The sequence below is a fragment of the Callorhinus ursinus genome, unplaced genomic scaffold (assembly GCF_003265705.2).
Source record: "Callorhinus ursinus isolate GAN/ISIS: 27379988/994484 unplaced genomic scaffold, GSC_fseal_2.0 scaffold4, whole genome shotgun sequence".
NCBI lineage: Eukaryota > Metazoa > Chordata > Mammalia > Carnivora > Otariidae > Callorhinus > Callorhinus ursinus.
In genome coordinates this window covers 42,016,690-42,035,923 of record NW_027397066.1, presented here as the reverse complement: position 1 = coordinate 42,035,923, position 19,234 = coordinate 42,016,690, and the positions used below count along the sequence as shown (strand labels likewise).

Here is a 19,234-nt window from a genome sequence, read left to right as displayed (position 1 = left end):
ATACCAGTGAGATCATATGATACTCGTCTTTCTGATTGACTTATTTCGCTTAGCATAATACCCTCTAGTTCCAACCACATTGTTGCAAAAGGCAAGATTTCGTGTTTTTTGATGGCTGCATAATATTCCTTGTATATCTATATCCCATCTTCTTTATCCATTCTTCTGTTGATGGACATCTTAGCTCTTTCCACAGTTTGGCTATTGTGGACATTGATGCTATAAACATTGGGGTGCACGTACCCCTTTGGATCACTACATTTGTATCTTTGGGGTAAATACCCAGTAGTGCAATTGCTGGGTTGTAGTGTAACTCTATTTTCAATTTTTTGAGGAACCTTCATACTGTTTTCCAGAGTGGCTGCACCAGCTTGCATTCCCACCAAAAGTGTAAGAGGGTTCCCCTTTCTCTGCATCCTCGCCAACATCTGTCATTGCCTGACTTGTTAATTAGCCATTCTGACTGGTGTGAGGTGGTATGTCATTGAAGTTTTGATTTGTATTTCCCCCTGATGCTGAGTGATGTTGAGCACTTCTTCATGTGTCTGTTGGCCATTTGGATGTCTTCTTTGCAAAAATGTCTGTTCATGTCTTCTGCCCATTTCTTGGTTGGATTATTTGTTCTTTGGGTGTTGAGTTTGATAAGTTCTTTATAGATTTTGGATACTAGCCCTTTATCTGATATGTCATTTGCAAATATCTTCTCCCATTCTCTCAGTTGTCTTTTGGTTTTGTTGACTGTTTCCTTTGCTGTGCAAAAGCTTTTTATCTTGATGAAGTCCCAATAGTTTATTTTTGCCCTTGCTTCCCTTGCCTTTGGCTATGTGTCTGGGAAGAAGTTCCTGCAGCTGAGGTTGAAGAGGTTGCAGCCTGTGTTCTTCTCTAGGATTTTGATGGATTCCTGTCTCACATTTAGGTCTAAGAAAACAGCTTCTTAACCAAGGCACAATGTGTTAATCTTTATAGGGAAACGTGGCAAATGTAAACTTAATCCCTAATCTTTTAAATCTGTAGGAATATCACAGCCCCTGTTGCATTTTTGTGACTACAGTTTTTATATTTTCCTTATCAGTAAAAACATTAGCTGACTCCTGGGTTTGTTAAAATGTTTTATACTTCGCACCCCCTGGGATGGCTATAACAAAAAAGACAATGATAACAAATGTTGGAGAAATTGGAAACTTCGTGTATTGCTGGTGGAAATGCAAAATGGTGGAACCACTTGAGAAAGCAGTTCAGGGGTTCCTTAAAAAAGTTAAACATGGAGTTACCATCTGACCTAGCAATCCCACTTCTAGGTGGGATCCCTAAGAGAATCGAAAACGTGTGTTCTTACAAAATCTTTTACATGAATGTTCATAGCAACCCCGCTCATAATAGCCAAAATATGGAAAGAACTCAAAGGCACATCGGTCGGTGAATAGCTAAATAAACCAAATGTGGTATATAGCCACACAATGGAATAGCACTCAACCTTAAGAAGGAAGAAGAAGAAAGAAGAAACATGGCTGAAACTTGAAAACATTTTGCTAAGTGGAAGATGTCTGATACAAAGGCCACATATTGTATGACTCTCTTTATATGAAATGTCCAAAACAGGCAAATCCATAGGTGCAGAAAGCAGGTTAGTAGTTGCCGGGTCTGGGGAAAGGAGAAAATAGAGAGTGACTGATAGAGATATGGGATTTCTTTTGGGGATGATGAAATGTTCCAGAATTAAATAGTAGTGACAGTTATACAGTCTTGTGAATACACTAAATATCACTGAACTGTACACTTTAAAAGGTGAATTTCATAGTGTGTAAATTATTTCTCAATGTTAAAAATTTTTTTTAAGACCCTAGACTCCTACTTGGTGAGAATAACATTTTCATCTTAGAGTTGCGCTCTCTAATGGTAGCCACTAGCCACATCTACACGTGGCTCTTGAGCTCTTGAAATGCAATTAGTCCAAAGTGAGCTATGCTGTAGCTGAAAATACAGGCTGGAATTCAAAGACTTAGTTAAAAAAAAAAAAAAAGAATGTACATTACCTAAGTACATTTTTTATATTGAAGTGATACTATTTGGGGTATATATAGTTAAATAAAATATAATGTTAAAGTGAACTTACCTATTTATTTTTACTTTTTAAAATGTGGCTACTAGAAAACTTAAAATTCTGTATGTGGCTCACATTATCTATCTCATGACCAGCTCTGCCTTCGAGGTCACCCACAGCAGGTTGGTGTCTTTGCAGAAGCCCATGAAAGTGTTCGCATCTGGATGTTAGTGAATCTGAGGCTGGTCCTTTTCCTGCACATAAAGGGCTTTGTACCCTGGGCTTGATTAGCTCTGTTCCATTAGCATGACTCAACACATGTAAACAGGGCAATTCAATGGATGCTTCCAGTTTTTGTTCTTTGAGTAGAAGGCCACCTGCAAAAACAGAGCCTTGTTATCTCAAAGAGCAAGGTTCTGGGTCATTATTATTTTAGAAAGTACTTTTTGTGTCTCTTGCTAATGAACTACACAGCAAGTCATCTGAAAAAGGAATTTTTAAAAGATATCATTTCTTTCCTGCTCAGAGTGACTTTTTTCCAAGGCGCAAGTTCTGTGTCAAAATATTCTTAGCCTTGACATGCATTTCTGGATTTAAGTGAAAACGGATCTTGGGATTCTCCTGGAAGGGAAATTGTTTTTAAATGCACTGAAAACAAGGGTTTATTTGGTAGGTGCAGTAGTTAAGGGCAAATTATGTAAATGGTGTAGGAATGTCCACCAGTGAGGAAGGTAAGTAGATTGATTGCTTTTTAAAAAAATAATATCTTTTTTATTATTATTTTTAAATTTTATTATGTTATGTTAGTCACCATACATTACATCATTAGTTTTTGATGTGGTGATACACGATCCATTGTTTTCGTATAACACCCAGTGCTCCATGCAGTATGTGCCCTCCTTAATACCCATCACCGGGCTAACAAATCCCCCCTCCCCCCTCCCCTCTAAAACCCTGTTTGTTTCTCAGGATTTTATGTTTCTCATGGTTCATCTCTCCCTCCATTCCCCCCCCCATTTTTCCCTTCCTTCTCCTAATGTCCTCCCTGCTATTCCTTATGTTCCACAAATAAGTGAAACCATATGGTAATTGTCTTTCTCTGCTTGACTTAGTTCACTGAGCATAATCTCCTCCAGTCCCATCCATGTTGATGTAGAAGTTGGGTATTCATCCTTTCTGATGGCTGAGTCATATCCCATTGTAGATATGGACCACATCTTCTTTATCCATTCATCTGTTGAAGGGCATCTCAGCTCTTTCCACAGTTTGGCTATTGCGGACATTGCTGCTATGAACACTGGGGTGCATGTGGCCCTTCTTTTCACTACATCTGTGTCTTTGGGGTAAATACCCAGGAGTGCAATTGCTGGGTCATAGGGTAGCTCTATTTTTAAATTTTTGAGGAACCTCCACGCTGTTTTCCAAAGTGGCTGTACCAACTTGCATTCCCACCAGCAGTGTAAGAGGGTTCCCCTTTCTCCACAACCTCTCCAACATTTGTTGTTTCTTTCCCTGTCCATTTTTGCCATTCTAACTGGTGTAAGGTGGTATCTCAATGTGGTTTTGATTTGAATTTCCCTGATGGCTAATGATGATGAACGTAATATCTTTTTATCATGAAAACAGTGTATGTTATTTTGAGAAATTTCAAAAACACCAAAAACAAATAAATAACCAACACTCCTAATCTCAATGCTGGAGATAATTATTGTTAATATATAAATGTCTATCCTTCCATTGGAAAAAAAAGGTCTTGATAAGTCAAAATTATTCTATATAGAGAAGAGTGGAGCAAATGCTGTTGTTGCCTCTTGGATAACAAAATAGTAGAACATTTATTTTTCAACCGATCAAAAATAGTTCTATTGGTGCTCTAAATTTTCAGAAGAAAAATCCAGTCTGTATAGGTTTGGTTTACAACATCCCTGTGTTACTATTTAGTGTCTGGGCTGAATGTAATCCTTCAGCCCTTACTTCAATAAAACAAGAAAGATATTTACATTACACACACAGAAGATGTGGGTGGGCATATCTTATACATTTTTTTTTCTATTCACCAACAAGGTTGTATAAAAATATTTACTGCTTTCCTATAGGTTCACATGTGTGGTGTAGTGTCCACGTCATGAGGCAGAAGGATGGATTATTCACTGGAGTTTTTATGGACCCACACTCAAGTGTTTCCCCAGCTGTGTTTACAGCTTTGGGTTTCTAAGCCTCTTGAGAAGTAATCAGTTTTGATTATCTTAAATCCCAAAGTAAATTTTCTTTTTTGGAGATTATTCTAGTTGTTAGCACAGGTTAGTCTGGCCTATTAAGCCATCTTTTAGTGCTGTGACATCCAAAAAGAAAGCTGTGGTTTTGCTTCGAGGAAAGAGGACGATTTGAAATATGACTCAGATTCTTCCTTGTAAGAGGTGAGGTCTCAGAACTCCTTTGCTCTCGCTCTCTCTCTCTCTCCCTCTTTTTTTTTTTTTTTTTTTTTTTTTTGAAATCTTGTCCTACTCTTTGGTCATTTCATTGAATAAGTCTGGTCTCTTTAGTGTAAGTACCTTTAGAGCCAAGATTCTTATATGATGTTTTTTATTAGTTCATAGTTTTAAAACTTTGTATGTACAAGCACAGACATACTATTATGCTCTCAGTAATACTTGTTCCTTGACTAATGAGAAGTACAAGTGATATTTAAAAGCCTGGGAGATTATAAGTCATAGGTGACTTCTTGTTAGGTAACTTTTATAAATGACTATGTTTAATAGTCCTTCGTTTAAACCTTAAATATTCCTTAGCTGTAACTATACAATTAGCCACATTTAGAGCCAGAGTGTTTGCTAAGAGCTCAGGCTCTACCTTTTAACTGTTAGCTTGGGCAGATCAATGAACACATTTGTGCCTCAGTTTCCTTATGGAAGTGATGACTAATTAATTAACTCAATTAGCTAATTCATGGGAAGTGAATGGCATAATGACTGGCATATTGACAAGGTGTCAGTAAACATTAGCTGCTGCTCTGCCCCCTCGCCCTGCCGCCACTAATATATCTACAACCACTACCCTCTTGACCAATGCACCCAGGCTTCCACCCACTGGAGAGATACTCTCTACTTCCAGGCTGGGATCATTGAGAACTATCTATTATTTGGAAAAGTGAGACAACAAGGGAACATCTGCAGAGCTGGCCAGGTCAGCCAAACCAGCCAGCCATTCATTTTGTGACACATGCAAGTTCTAAGCAAATGAGATGAAAAGCAGCAACAGGTGTCCCATGAGATGCTTAATTTGGCCAACATATGCTGACCTCCCACTGGCCATACGGTCCTCAAGAAGAGACATAAGACCCAGTTCCTGCCTTTGCAATCTTGTCTCCTGAGAAATTTTTTAAGTGTGTGTGCTTAGGAATTACTTGTGTCCATATAGGCAATGTGTTTTCTTAGATCTCTAGGGGGACAAAAAGAAAAGAAAAGAAAAGAAAAGAAAAGAAAAGAAAAAAGAAAAGAAAAGAAAAGAAAAGAAAAGAAAAAAGAAAAGAAAAGAAAAGAAAGAAGAGGAGCCTCACTATACACAGAACACTAGAAAAGAGAGAGGATAGATACTGAATTAAAATGTCCAAGCCTCTATACTCATCAACTATTGCTAGAGGGTGAACCACTTCAAAACCCAGTGACTAAAACAACAACCATTTATTATTTCTCATAATCCCAGAGGTTGGCTGAGCTATTCCTCTGCAGGTTTTGTCTGGGATAGCCTCACTCATGTGTCTGGAAGTTGGTGCCGGCTATTGGCAAGAGCCTCTTCTTTTCCCAAGAACTCTCGTTCACCAGCAGGCTGGCCTGAGGTCCTTTGCCACATGGTCATCTCAAGGTTCCAAGAGAGCAAGAGGGGAAGCTGCAAAGCCTCTCCATGTCTAGGCTCTGGAACTCCCATAGAGTCCAGGGCCAGCCCAGACAGGTTCACAAGGGTGGAGAAGTGGTCCCTACTTCGTGTTGGGAGAAGCATATCACACCACACAGCTTCAGTTAACTACCGCTGAATTAAAAAAAATATATTAATAGTAGCTTGAAACAATGATTTTTAAATTTCTCCATAATTCATTGGAGGCCATCATCATAGTAATCTTACCACAACCTATTTGTCACTCTTTAAATTGTGGCCTTTTCTCTATGGTGTCATGTTGATCCCTCCTGTTTCTCTCTATAGTTAATCAATTTGAAATGTCATGACAAAACTAGGGTCGGTGATTTGAGGAAAAAGAAGAACTCCATTTCTGTCTCACTCTCAGAGTCCAAAACAGATGAATGAATTTAGGAATGGCTCCCAAAGTCAACTTGGGATAAGATGAAGAGCGTACATGTTTTAGTAGAGAAAAGGAGCCAGATTCCGAGGCGGGGCCACACCCCTAGAGTCCTCCCTGCACCTGGAGCTTCCTTTGAAGTGAAGGAAATTGCTCCACCACAAGGAGGCTGAAGGAGGCAGACAGATGTGAGCGTGGAATGTAAAACTAGTAAACATTCTGTAAACACAAGGAGACGAGGGACTCATTAACAGTAAACAGTGTGAGCTGACTAAAGGTATTCAAGTTAGTTCTTGGTTTCTTGTGTCTTACTTCATATTGGATCCTGAGGAAGTTCACAATTTAGACAAGTCTATAATTCTAAGATGTGTGATCTAAAGAAGTGGTCATTTTCCCAGGTACCCATGGTGGAACCATTCACCTTCTGCCCAGAATCATGTGATCCGCTTTACTTAGAAAGTTTAACGTGGCAGTCAAGAAATGAAGTATGGACCAGAAGGAATAGAGGTAGAAACACCAAAGGATATTCATTTCTAGAAGATTGTTGGAAACTTTCTGACTGCTATTTCTGAGATGAAATACTATGTGATAATAGGGGAAGTCTTAGAATTAAATATGGGAATCCAAGAATCAGAAACTCTTGTCTGGAGAATGTGTTGGCACAGGAATACAAATGGAATAGCAAAGGTTCCTGGATAGGAAGAAGTTAACAGTGAGGCAGAGTCCCTCAAACTGGCCAGGTGAGTTCGTTATGTCTGAACAGCACACATGCATACATTTTCACAAATGCATGTATGTGATTCAGTTCAAGTATAGGTACAAGTGTGTGGTCCTGTGTGGGTGATCTTTCTGTTTCCTCCTTGTTGGCTTGACTCCGCCTTTTCTCTTCTACACATACTGATTCCCAACCCACCCACCTACCCAGATAACCCATATTAATAGTCTAATATGTATCTTTCCTATTTTTACCAATGGCTGTATAATAATATACCCATGTACACATACAAGTGCTTTCTGATCATTATTTTACAAAAGTAGAACCATAGTACACATAGTACACATTTGCCCCCTGCGTTGTGCTTTACTCCGTCAACAACACCTTCTGAATTTCTTCCTGTCAACCAGCACAGCTCTGAATCATTCTTCTTAATGGCTACATGGTTCCATCATATGGATATTCCGTAGTTTATTCTGCTATTCCTAGAAACACATTATAGCTTTTAGAAATAATTTGCAAAAAAAACCAAAAAACAAAAACCCTCACCCTCCAAAAAACACCTTTATATGAACCTTTTTGTTCTGGTGACTTTGTTTCTCCTTGAGAAGTTCTCAGGAAAAGGACGGCTGGCCTGAAGAGTATATGTATTTTAAATTTTAATACATATCACCATACTGCTTCCCCAAGAGGCATTTTTTTAAGTAATTTTTAAAGAGGGGGTGGACAGAGGGGCAGAGGGAGAGGGAGAGAAAGAATCTCAAGCAGGCTCCATGCCCAGCACAGAGCCCAACGGGGGGCTCAATACCACAACCCCGAGATCGTGACCTGAGCTGAAATCCAGAGTAGGATGCTCAACTGACTGAGCCACGCAGGCGTCCCAGCTATAACATTTCTCATTCTATTCACACTGCATGAAATACTCCCTTTCCTACAGCCCTGCCAGTGATAAGTGTTACAGATCTTTTAAACTTTAGACAATCTGACATCTCATTGTTAGTTTAGTTTGCCATCCCTTCCCTTGTGATGAATTAGAGACTATTTGCATGTTTCTCAGCATTTGGATTTGCTTTTCTGTGTATTACCCAATCGTATTCTTTACCCATTTTCCTATTGGCTTGTTCTTGTTTCTCTTGTCAAATTATAATCTTTGTATATTATAAAAATTAAATATATTATCTGCATTATATATATTTCTGCAAATCTGTCACAGTCAATGATATTTTTATACTTTTGCCTTAAAAATTATAATTATTATAGTTAAACACATCTGTTTTTTCTCTTGTAGCTTTTGACTTCTCAGTTTTTATCAGAAAAGTTTCCCTGCACAATATAGTATAGATAGTCTACTAGATTTTCTTGCAAGAGTTTTGCCTTATCTTTATATTTTCATTCATATTCTTGTACTATATCCTTGGATGTGCCATAAAATTGGGATCCATTAAGTTTCTGGTTTGAATATAATGGCTTCATAGAGGGTTTGAATAATTGGCGAGGAAGTCCCCCGCCCCATCTCTATTTTTCCAAAATTACTTGTCTTGTCTTTGGTATTTATTTTTCTCTAGAAACTTTAGGATCACTTTACCCAATTACCAAAAACAAACACAAAAAATACCCATATTGTTGAAATTTGCCGGAATATTTATGGCATCGAGTCTTCTCATCCAAGAATTTGGTACATCTTTCCATTTCTTCATTTCTCCTTTTACATATTTTAGTATGACCTTGTTGTTTAGTATTATTTTTTTGTTATATCTATTTCTAAATATTTCACGAAGGTTTCTTTTTCACTGTTTTAAATGGATTTCTTCCATTCCTATTCTTATTGCCAGAGTAAAGAAAAGCTACTGATGTTTTGTTTTGGTTTTTTTTGTAGTTTTAGATCCATCTACTTTACCAAATTCTCTTCTTAATTCTGGGAGATTTTTACTAGATTCCTTTGGGTTTTCTAGGTTTACAATCATGTCATCTGCAAAAAAAAAAAAAGATAGTTTTTCCTTTTCTTTTCCAATGTTTTTTCCAGTTTTAAAATTTGTTGCCATAAAGTTTCATATTATATTTTCTTTTAATACTTTTAATCATTTTAATCTGTTCTTTCTACTGCCTGAACTTTTATAATTTTGCTTTTTCTTCTTTTTAAAAATCAAGCTTATTTAGTAAATGTATACATTTTTTAATACAACAAGATTTTGAAATTATTTATATATTCTACTTTTTTCTTTCTACTTCATTAATTTAAGATTTTAACTTTATGAATCACTTTCATTTTTTGATAATTTCTTAGAATGTGGTTTTAGTTTCTTTATTTCTCATCTTCATTCTTTCATAAGGACAACATTTGACTATAAAATTTTTGATATAATCCTCTAGAGCCTTAGAGTATATTATAAAGTTCCCTTTTTTGTAGTTTCCAAGATTGTCAGTGATTTCCCTTTGATTTCTTCTTTGAGCGAAATGTCATCTAAGTATTTCTTAATTTCCAAGTAGTCAAGTTTTTGGTCATTTTTAAATATTTTCTTTCTTATTTAGTGAATTAGGATCAGACACATAACCTTTTTACTCTTTGAATTTGCTGAAGTTTTCTTTGTAGCCAGGTTTAAGTGTTTATAAATGTTTCACAGACATACGAAAATTTTCTGTATTAGGAATGTAAGGTTTTGCCCAATGGTGGTGTTGGGAGGTAACATGGCATAGAGTTTGAAAGCAAAGACTTTAGAGAATATATGTCTACTTCCAATTTTCAATTTACAATATGACTGTGAGCACATCTGAATGGTAATGGTGTCTACTTCATAGAGTTCTTATGAGGATTACATTATTTAATATTTGTAAAGTATTTAGAACAGATATTAGCACATAGCAAGTGCTATATAACTTGTTGTTATAGAGATAAAAATAATTAATCAATTCATCTATTTCCTTACTGCTTTCTTTCTGCAGAATGGTCCAATATAGTTCAAAGAGATATATCAAGTCAATATAAATTCTTTGGTGCTTTTGAGGATGGCTTGTGGGTTAAAACATTATTTTGGTGCTATTTACTTTTTAATTAAATTTTAAATTATTAAAGTGATAAGTTTTAAAATACTTCCTTAGCTTTTTTAAACTGTATATATTATTTAAAAATTTTTTTTTGATTTTTAAAGATTTTATTTATTTATTTATTCGAGAGAGAGCAAGCAAGCTGGGGCGGGGGGGGGATGGGCAGAGGGAAAGAGAATCTGAAGCAGACTCAGCACTGAGCCTGGAGCCCAACGCAGGGCTCGATCCCAGGACCCTGAGATTATGACCTGAGCCAAAACCAATGGTTGGACACTTAACCAACTGAGCCACCCAGGTGCCCCTAACTGTATACTTTCAATGTTCATCTTACATTTTGGATTTTTCTTATCCCCACTACTTATTTTTTTATGCTTGACCACATTTAAATAAAAAATTTTACCCTTTTATAAACTTGGTCCCAATCTCATTCTTGCTTAACTAAGTTGTCTTTTCCCCCAGATAACACATAAATAACCATTCTTATTATACTTTAGAATGCTAAATTTTCTTCAGGGCAGTTTGGGCAAGATAAAATAACCTGTGAAATCAGATTGGATTAGAGGTGTGTGTGCTCCAAAAATTGGGTTAAGTGTACTGACTTCCACAGTCCATTTATTTTTGCCATTTCCTGTGCCTTTTTTTTATGTGTAAATCCAAGTTTCTGTCTCATATTCCTCCTGCCTAAAAAAATCCCTTTAAGAGTTCTTGTAGTTCCTGTCTATTGGTAATGAATGCTTTTGATCTTTGATTATCTGAGAAAGTCTTGATTTCCTTCATTTGAGAGGCTTTTCACTGAGCATAAAAGTTTGTGTTTTACAGTATTTCCTTTTCAGTATTTGAAAAGTGTTCCTCCATACTCTTTGGCTTTCGTAGTTTCTGTTGAGAAGTCTGCTGTCTTTCTCATCTACCTTCCACAGATCTGAACCATTAGGAAGGCTTTCTCTCATCTTCTACCCTACCCCAGTCTTTTTCATGAGCACCTGGTGTGGTCTGTGGAGAAGAGCCTGTGACTGAATGTGAATTCTCCTTTTATCTGCTGCTCCCAGGATTTCTATGCTTTCATGATAGCCCCAACTTGACTTCAGAAATTTTTACAAATTTTAGCAGGAGGTTTCTTACCTGCTTTTATGGAAAATCTGTCTAACTTTCATGCTCTGCTTCACATTAGCTAGTACTCATACTGTATTTCTCCTTGGAGGTGCCTATTTTTCTTTAGATTTCAGGCTAGTTGGTTGCCCTACAACCTCAGCTCTTTAATGGACCCCAGGAAAGTTATAATTGTGTAGATTATTCAGCTTTTTCTTTTCTTAGGGTGTGAGTGATGCTCTTTCCAGATTTTAACATGTTAAGAGAAATCCATTTACTGAAATTTTAAGTTTAATTGACAAATACTATTATTTAATCTATAAATCTAGCAAAAAAATGCAGTTCCTTTTTATGGCACTTCTATAACTTGATTTATTAAATTTCCTTAAAACCTTTAACTGCACTGTAAGTTATATGATATAAAGATAATACATTAAATTTTCTTCTTAGTTATTCCACCTATCTGGTTGAAGTAGATTGTATTTTCCAAAATGGCTACCATACCACGATTCCCATCCCATATGCTTTCAGTGTGAGCTTGCTATTTTCCATAGAGAGTTAGAAACTATTTTTCCATCCCTTTAAATTTTGGTGGACCTCATGACTCCCTCTACCACTAGAATATGGGAGGAGTTATGGTAATCCAGTTCTGGGCATAGCCCTTAATTAACTCTTGTCAGTTTCCACTTCACTAGGTTAATGGGGACTCCCAAGTCTTGCAGTGACTTTATAATCCAGGTTCCCTGGATTCTCCCTTAACACTCTGATGAATAATGCAAACCAACCAGGGGGTGTGAGGAGGGAGGAGTTATTTTAGCATTTGTTTACAGTCAACTCACCTTTTTTTTTTTTATTTTAAAGATGTCATTTATTTATTTGACAGAGAGAGACAGTGAGAGAGGGAACACAGCATGGAGAGTAGGAGAGAAAGAAGCAGGTTTCCCGCCAAGCAGGGAGCCTGATGCGGGGCTCAATCCCAGGGCTCTGGGATCAGGACCTGAGCTGAAGACAGACATTTAATGACTGAGCCACCCAGGCGCCCCTACAGTCAACTCACCTTTTTTGTTATTTGGTTCTATTCTCAATTATGTTAATATTCTTTCAACAGCTCTTAATAGATCATTAATTTAGCTCTCATTAATTTTGCATATCTCTTTTGGTCTGATTTTGTGGCCACAATTCCAAAGTCATTCTGGTGCCATCCTGAAGTTACCCAGCAGAATTGTATTCTTTTAAAAATCAAGTTGTTGTTTTATTTCTAATAGTGTTTGTTTTATATAGTTAGATGTCTGATATTTGATGCATACTTTGGTGTTTAATGCAAACTAGCCTAGGACTGTGATATCCTCTTAATAGAAAGTGTCTTTTATCATGATGGAATGCCTTTTTTTTTTTTGCCTTGCTTAATGATTTTAAATTTCAATTCCTTTTTTGCTCATGTTAGCATCCTATTTCTGACCTTTTCATCTCTGCATTCACCTCTTTTCCTTCCCTTATTTCATCACATTAATAGCATTTAGTTGAATTTTGTGTTTGAAAGCCTTTGCTATTTACTTATTCAGCAAATATCTATTGAGCACCTTACTATGGCCTAGACTCTGTTCTAGACATTGGTGTACAAAACAAAGGTCCCTGCCCTCAAGAAAGTCTATGGGAGCAGACAGGCAATAAACGATATGCATAATAAATAAGCAATTAACAAAGCATTTTGGAAGTCCTAAATGCCACGGAATAAAATAAAAGGGCAGAGTATGTAGGATTGGGAGTGCAACAGGGAGGTTTGTAACTGTAAACAGAGTGGTCAGGGTAGGTCTTGTTGAGAAGGTAACATTTAAGTAAAAATTAAAGGAGGGAAGGAGCCGGCCATGCGGACATTTGGAGGAAGAGTATTCCAGGCAGAAAGAATAGCCAATACCAAGTTGTAAGATAGAGGTATGCTTGGCATGTGCAAGGGAAAGCAAGGAAGCCAGTGTGGATGGAGTAGGGTAAAAGGGGAAAGTAGTAGATTAGGACTGAGAATCATCATGGATCAGGCAATAAGGATGTCACTGGTAACTTGGCTGAGTATGCAGTTTTGAAGAAATGGGAAGGAAATACCATGTTCTTCATTTTTCACGATGGTAGACATACTTCATTCTATTTCTTTTCTCTAATTTGCTTATTGTGGACTTGCTTTTTTAAACTTTTTCTTTTTCCTAACTTTCAAAAGTTTGACCATTCTCAGACGTGGGATATCTCCAGTCTGAATTTCTTGCATTTTCTGGTCACTAGCCTAATCTCATTTCTGTCTTTGCTTGCCAGAAGAAGAGAGGGAATTTTGGCCATTCTTTGGGCCACTGTGGCAGTCTGGGCAGGAAACAAGTGTCATGGTCATATCAGGTCATCGAAAACAGCTTCCTAAAGGGGCTATTCCAGAGGTGAGCACAGGGATAGTGCAGTAGTCAGTGCTAGTAAGAGTGTGTGTTTCAGTGGGAGGGTGAGCCATTACCACATAGGAGAATAGAAGCAATGAGTAGAACCCCGAGAGAGAGTTTGTGCCTTATGTTGGAAAATTAGCCACTTCATTAATCTGGGAGGGAAGTTTATTTTTATTTTTATTTTAAATATTTATTTACTTATATTTTGGAGAGAGAGAGAGTGGGGTGGGAGGGGCAGAGGGAGATGGAGAGAGAGAATCTCAAGCAGACACCCCGCTGAGCATGGAGCCTCACGTGGGGCTTGATCTCACAACCCCGAGATTATGACCTGAACCAAAATCAAGAGTCAGATGCTTAACCAACTGAGCTACCCAGGTGCCCACTGGAAGAGAAGTTTAAATGAACACAAGATAACATGTCACTTCCCCTGGAATTCTATATATTCATAGTATCCTCTTTTCCCATTTCCTGTCCTTGCGTCACTCTTTTCTTGGAAGGGGTGACCACAACCTGCCATCCTCACCTAAGACGTTCAACCCCATCCCAGACATGAGCATAAATCCTTAGTCTAGGAGAATTCACTTTCTAGTTCATTATAGGAAAGACAAGTTACTCTGTCTCAGACTCTGGGCTGATATTCATAATTCACTTTTGGTTACAAAAAAACAAACAAATCCAGCTAGTCTAAGTGTATTCCAGATATCAAGTGTTCTTTGGAGATCTAGTTAAACTTGGTCTGGACCCCAATACAACTGCCTGTGAGAATTCAGTCCTTACGAATCTCTGTGAGTTCCTGGGTCACTTTCTCTTGCTTCTTCCCGCCTTCACACTCCCATATTGGCATGGGCTCTGCTAGTTCTGCCTCTTGTCTACCAGTCTTTTAAGTCTAGAAATTTCACCAGTTTTCCCTCATTAGTTCAGCATTTTCTGAGTGTAAAAACTTTAACGACCAGTTACTTTTCATGGTCTCAGTTCATTTCTTCTTCAAACATTTTCCTGTTTAAGGAGGGGATACTGTGCTTATGATAAAAGAATAAATAAGGAGTGTACCAGCTTTAGTTGCTAGTATATTTTTAGTGGGGCAATGGGAAAAGAAAAATATACATTCTTTCCCAGGAAGAATAGAACAAAAACCAGCAGCTCATTGGCAACCTTGAATGGGCGTACCATCAGTTTGATAAACCGCCCTCCAACAAATTCACAGAACAACAAATGGATTTTGGCAGTTCCCTTTGTTTCTGCACCACCACCATCTATAAGAATTGTTAATACATATGATAGCCCTATGTTGCAGTGAGAAGGCCATCAGAAATACATTTTCCATTTGTGAAACCATTGCCAAATACTCCAGGCAGTATGATAGCCCATGTAACTGTAAGTCATTTAAAAAATATTAAAAATCAGTACAGCACAGGCATCAACCGATAACAGACCAGACCAGTCAGACAAGGTCTTAGGAGTAAATACCTGGTACAGCCGCATGGTGGACACCAGCTGAATATCTACCTCATCTATAACCCAATAGCAGCTTCGCTAATTCACATCATTTTGTGCCCAAATATTTCTTTTCTCTTTCCCTTTCCAAACTGAACTTTGTTCATCATGCGTTCATTCAACAAAGACATTATTATACTTCTTCATGTGCTCTCCCACCCTTTCTCCAGCTCCTGTCCCATTGTCACCCACATTGGTATTATCCCTAATAAAGTCTTTGCCTGTTTCATCATATCTTGGCATCTGTTTCTCCCAGGACCCAGAAAAACTCCCTAATGGCTGTATCAAGATCACAGACAGCAGAACTCACTAGTTACATTTGGATTTATCCCGGATCACTGCAGAGGTTAATTTCATTTCCATTACTTTTGGCATGTACATTAGCAGACCCTGGTTTTTATTTCTTATTCTGTCCCTCTTTCCATTGACCATCGACTTCCTGATGAGGATCCACTTTTGCTTTTCTATGAAATCTCGTGTGATCATTTCCAGGGGAGGACAATGGTACTAATAGAAGTCAGCCATTTAAGCAAGGGTAAAGAAGGTAGATGGCGTACAGATTCTATAGAATGGGGAGATTTCTGGGAGAGGGGATGGGGTACAGGGAGAAATAATGGTAATCAGTTTAGAGAGTTTGGCTTTGAGATGACTGACATTTGGGACTGACCTATTGGCGACCCCTGGCATGTGGTTCCTTATTCCTTTATCCTGGAGAAGATACCTTGCTACCTTGAAATGGGTTGAAGGTTGACCAGGAACATCACAGATCTTCTTCCAACTTTAAGTTCAAATGAGTTGGTGCATGCAGCAGGTCCTGGGGCAGAGATGAAGAAGGGACATCCTAGCACCACTGCTGTCCCTCTGCCAAAACTTCGCAGCTACGTGACATTGAAGAATGAGCATCTCACGGTGTACATGGCTTGCTGCCACACTCACACTCTTGTCACAGCTGCAAGTTTAGTGGGTGACAGAACATGAACAGTGTTGATCCAGGTGCAGCCAAATCATCTAGAAGGACTGGCCAACCTGGGGAGACATCTTAGTGAGAGTCACCTAACCTGGGGGTGTGAATGTGCCTATGGCAGGACATGTCAAAGCTGTACTTCCAATCCACCTCCTGGGGCAATTCAGAGAAAGTGGGATTGGACTGGAAGGGTAGGCCTCTCCTCTTGCCAAATGGACTGCACCACTTCAGGGGGACAATCCAAACCAGAAGAACCAGCCTGGCCACCCTGAGCTGATGGCTGGCACTGATATTGACAAAGCATCAAATTAAGACAGTACAAACAAGGAACTTGGTAATCTAGAGCCTCTATTACCCAGACCAGTTAATAACACTTCTCCTGGCTCTTAACTCTCCATAAATGCTGAACTGGGCTGAATGGATTTTTAAATGCAAAATGCAGACCTCTTCTCAGACATTTTTACATCCCAAGGGAAATGATTTCCTGTTCTCTTACCTTGCCCCTCAGCTGCAGTTGAAGTCAACATTTCCAACTCAGGATTAGTTGAGCTACTCAGTAATGGGGGACGCCACGAAAGGTCTATGATGATAACAACCCCACGGTCTCATAATTGGCGAAGGACAGTAGGCTAAAATATTCATTACTCTGTGATTATCTGAACTTTGGACTGGAAGTACATCTTCCACGCTGACTTTGAGAGGAGATGGCTGCTCCTGGGGCAGAGTTCCCAGAACTGGACATGGGGAAGCCCGCCCAGGTCCACTGCTCCACTTCACTGTGGCTTCATGACCACCAAGAAGTCTACCCTTGTTTACTCCAGGCACCTTGTCATGGAGAAGTGACAGGTAGCCATGGAATTCAGCTCTAAGAAAGGCCGGAAAAGACACCCACCCATGTTCATCATCCAAGTTGTTAAAGGAGCATCTTCACCTGCTCATGATTTGAGAAAAGTCAAATGAACTTTACTTTGCTGAGACTCTGTTAGTCAGAATCTGACCAAGACGCTGTCTCCTCATTAATGGTGAGTGGTCTTCATGATATTCTCTTTCTTATATTCTTTGACTTAGGACAACTAAAGGACAGGCTTCTTGACACTGATCCCCATTTTTGAGAATCTGCCCTTTCTTGGACGGAAGTGGAATTTCATTAAAAAGAAAACACTTCCCCCACTGAGAAAGTTGGCTTCCTCTGTGCTTATCACACCCGAGGAGGCCAGCAACATGACTCCCCTCTTGATTTTGCCATTTCCACTCCATCCCACTGGGACATTTTTTGTGTATCTGTAAGTCACTTTATGTTACTAGTTATTAGGAATTTTCAACTCCCTCAGGAAAAAGTTTGAAGAGGTCAGGCTCTTGTCCTGGATTCTATAAGACAGCAGAAAAGACAGCAAATATATTGGAGGGTTATGGTGAGGAAATGGTAATTTGTTCTCCACTGAGGACTGATGGCACAGAAAATGGAATTAAAAGGGAATTAAATTACACCAGAGGCTTAAAAACTGAGGAGGTTTGAGGTGGGGATCTTTAAGAATGGTTTACTGAAGTAGACCAACTCCACCTTCAAGGAATTTCAATTCTACAGATGTAAATATCTACAGATGTTTCTGTCACCTGCAGAGAACGGGTCTTTTTCAGATTCTTCCCAAGGTGCCAGCCCTTCTGACTGTGGTCATGAAACTCTGAGACTACATGTGAGGAGTAATTAGTCTTTCTACCCTCTCAGGGAACCCACCCCTACAATGTGAAGACTGTAAAGCTGTAAGAGGCCACAGATTCCCTGGGGTGACACACTTAGATTCTAAAAGCAGGTTAGGATCCTAGACCCCCTGTGTAGCAAAGGACCAGGATGAGGCTGTGTGGGCACCCAAGAAGATGAGGAGCCCTAAAATCAAGAGGAACTACACTCCAATATTGGCTCTGCCATTTACTAGCTGGGCAAACTCGGGCAAGTACTTTTAAACAACTTGGAGCCTTTAAACAAGAAGAAACCAACCCATCCCCTCCTTCATGCAGTTGCACCTGTGCCACTCCTCTATTATGGCAATTCCACCTTTGATTGTTTAATCATTGGTCTTAAACTCTACTTGTCCTTTGACTATGAGTTCCTGAAAATAGATTCTATTTACCCTTGAAACGGACTTGCATATTAGTGGTGTTTAATAAATTTGTTGAGTAAGCGAGTGAAAGACTGAATGAGTGAATAATGAATGCCTAGCTTTACTGTAACATTTCAATGGGATCAAATCAGCTCCCTTCCCCAAGTCAACAGGCCTAGACTGCTGCGAGAAGGAAGGGGAACCTCGAGATTTAGCTTGTTGTGAGTTTCTCTAGCCCCTCCACCTCCCCTTGTCTCATACTCATCTTTAGTTCTTTTAACTAATATTAATCACAGGCATTGGGTTAAGTTCCTTCCTGGCACTTCGTTCAGGCTGAGTCCTGAGGGTCTATGAAAAGCTATGTTCCCTACCTGGCTGTCTAGAGAGGAGATGGTCTTTTAAAAGTGGCAATTCGTGAAATACTTGCTGAAGTAGAGTGTGTGGCAAGTAGGAGGCAGGCAAACCTTGGTGAGGTCACAGAAGGTTCTGTGAAGGAGATGACATTTGAGCTGAGCTCTACAGGTGGAGGAAGAGTTTCCCAGGCTGAGGGAGGAGTCGTACCTGAGTCTCAGGTCTGCCTGTAATCAGCTGGGCATGTCAGACAAGTTACATCACCTCACAGAGACTCAGTTTCTTCATGTGTTAAGTAGAGTTAGTTCCTGGGATGTTTGCCACGATCCCTTACAAGAACACAGATAAGGTGCATACCGTCAATCCGGGCAATGGTAAATGCACAATAAATGTTAGGGGGGCATCAGATGGGTAAAAGCCTGGAAGGGAGAGAGGCTGATTACTATGGGAACCACAAACAGTCAGGTTTTGGGGGTATCTAAGGAGAACCGTGGGAAAGAGTGCCTCTTTCCCATCTGGGTTTGGGATAATTTGAGAAAAATTGAAAAGAGTAATTATGGAGGCAAAGACACCACCTTTTAAATGGTAATGGCTAAATTGAACACCAGCACCTGGAAAAAGGGAAAACAGAGCTTGAAGACCTGGGACGGGGCAGACCTGGGAGTGGCAGTTTCTCAAACGGAAGAATGCCCAGAAAACACTCGGGGCATGGCACAGCACAGGGAAAGTCTGGC

The 19,234-nt window shown here is 39.1% G+C and overlaps 1 protein-coding gene across 6 annotated transcripts in view; it reads left to right on the top strand.

Annotated features, from left to right (window-relative positions):
- The window catches only part of LNX1 (ligand of numb-protein X 1), a 204,718-nt gene that overhangs the window by 66,991 nt on the left and 118,493 nt on the right, over window positions 1–19,234 (top strand). The window contains exon 1 of one of the 6 annotated variants that reach the window (XM_073891665.1): window positions 16,963–17,072. The exons of the other annotated variants lie outside the window; for them this stretch is intronic. The gene's annotated coding sequence lies outside the window, so the exon portion shown is untranslated. Of the gene's footprint in view, window positions 1–16,962; window positions 17,073–19,234 lie in introns of those variants that run through there. 6 annotated transcript variants of the gene reach the window in all.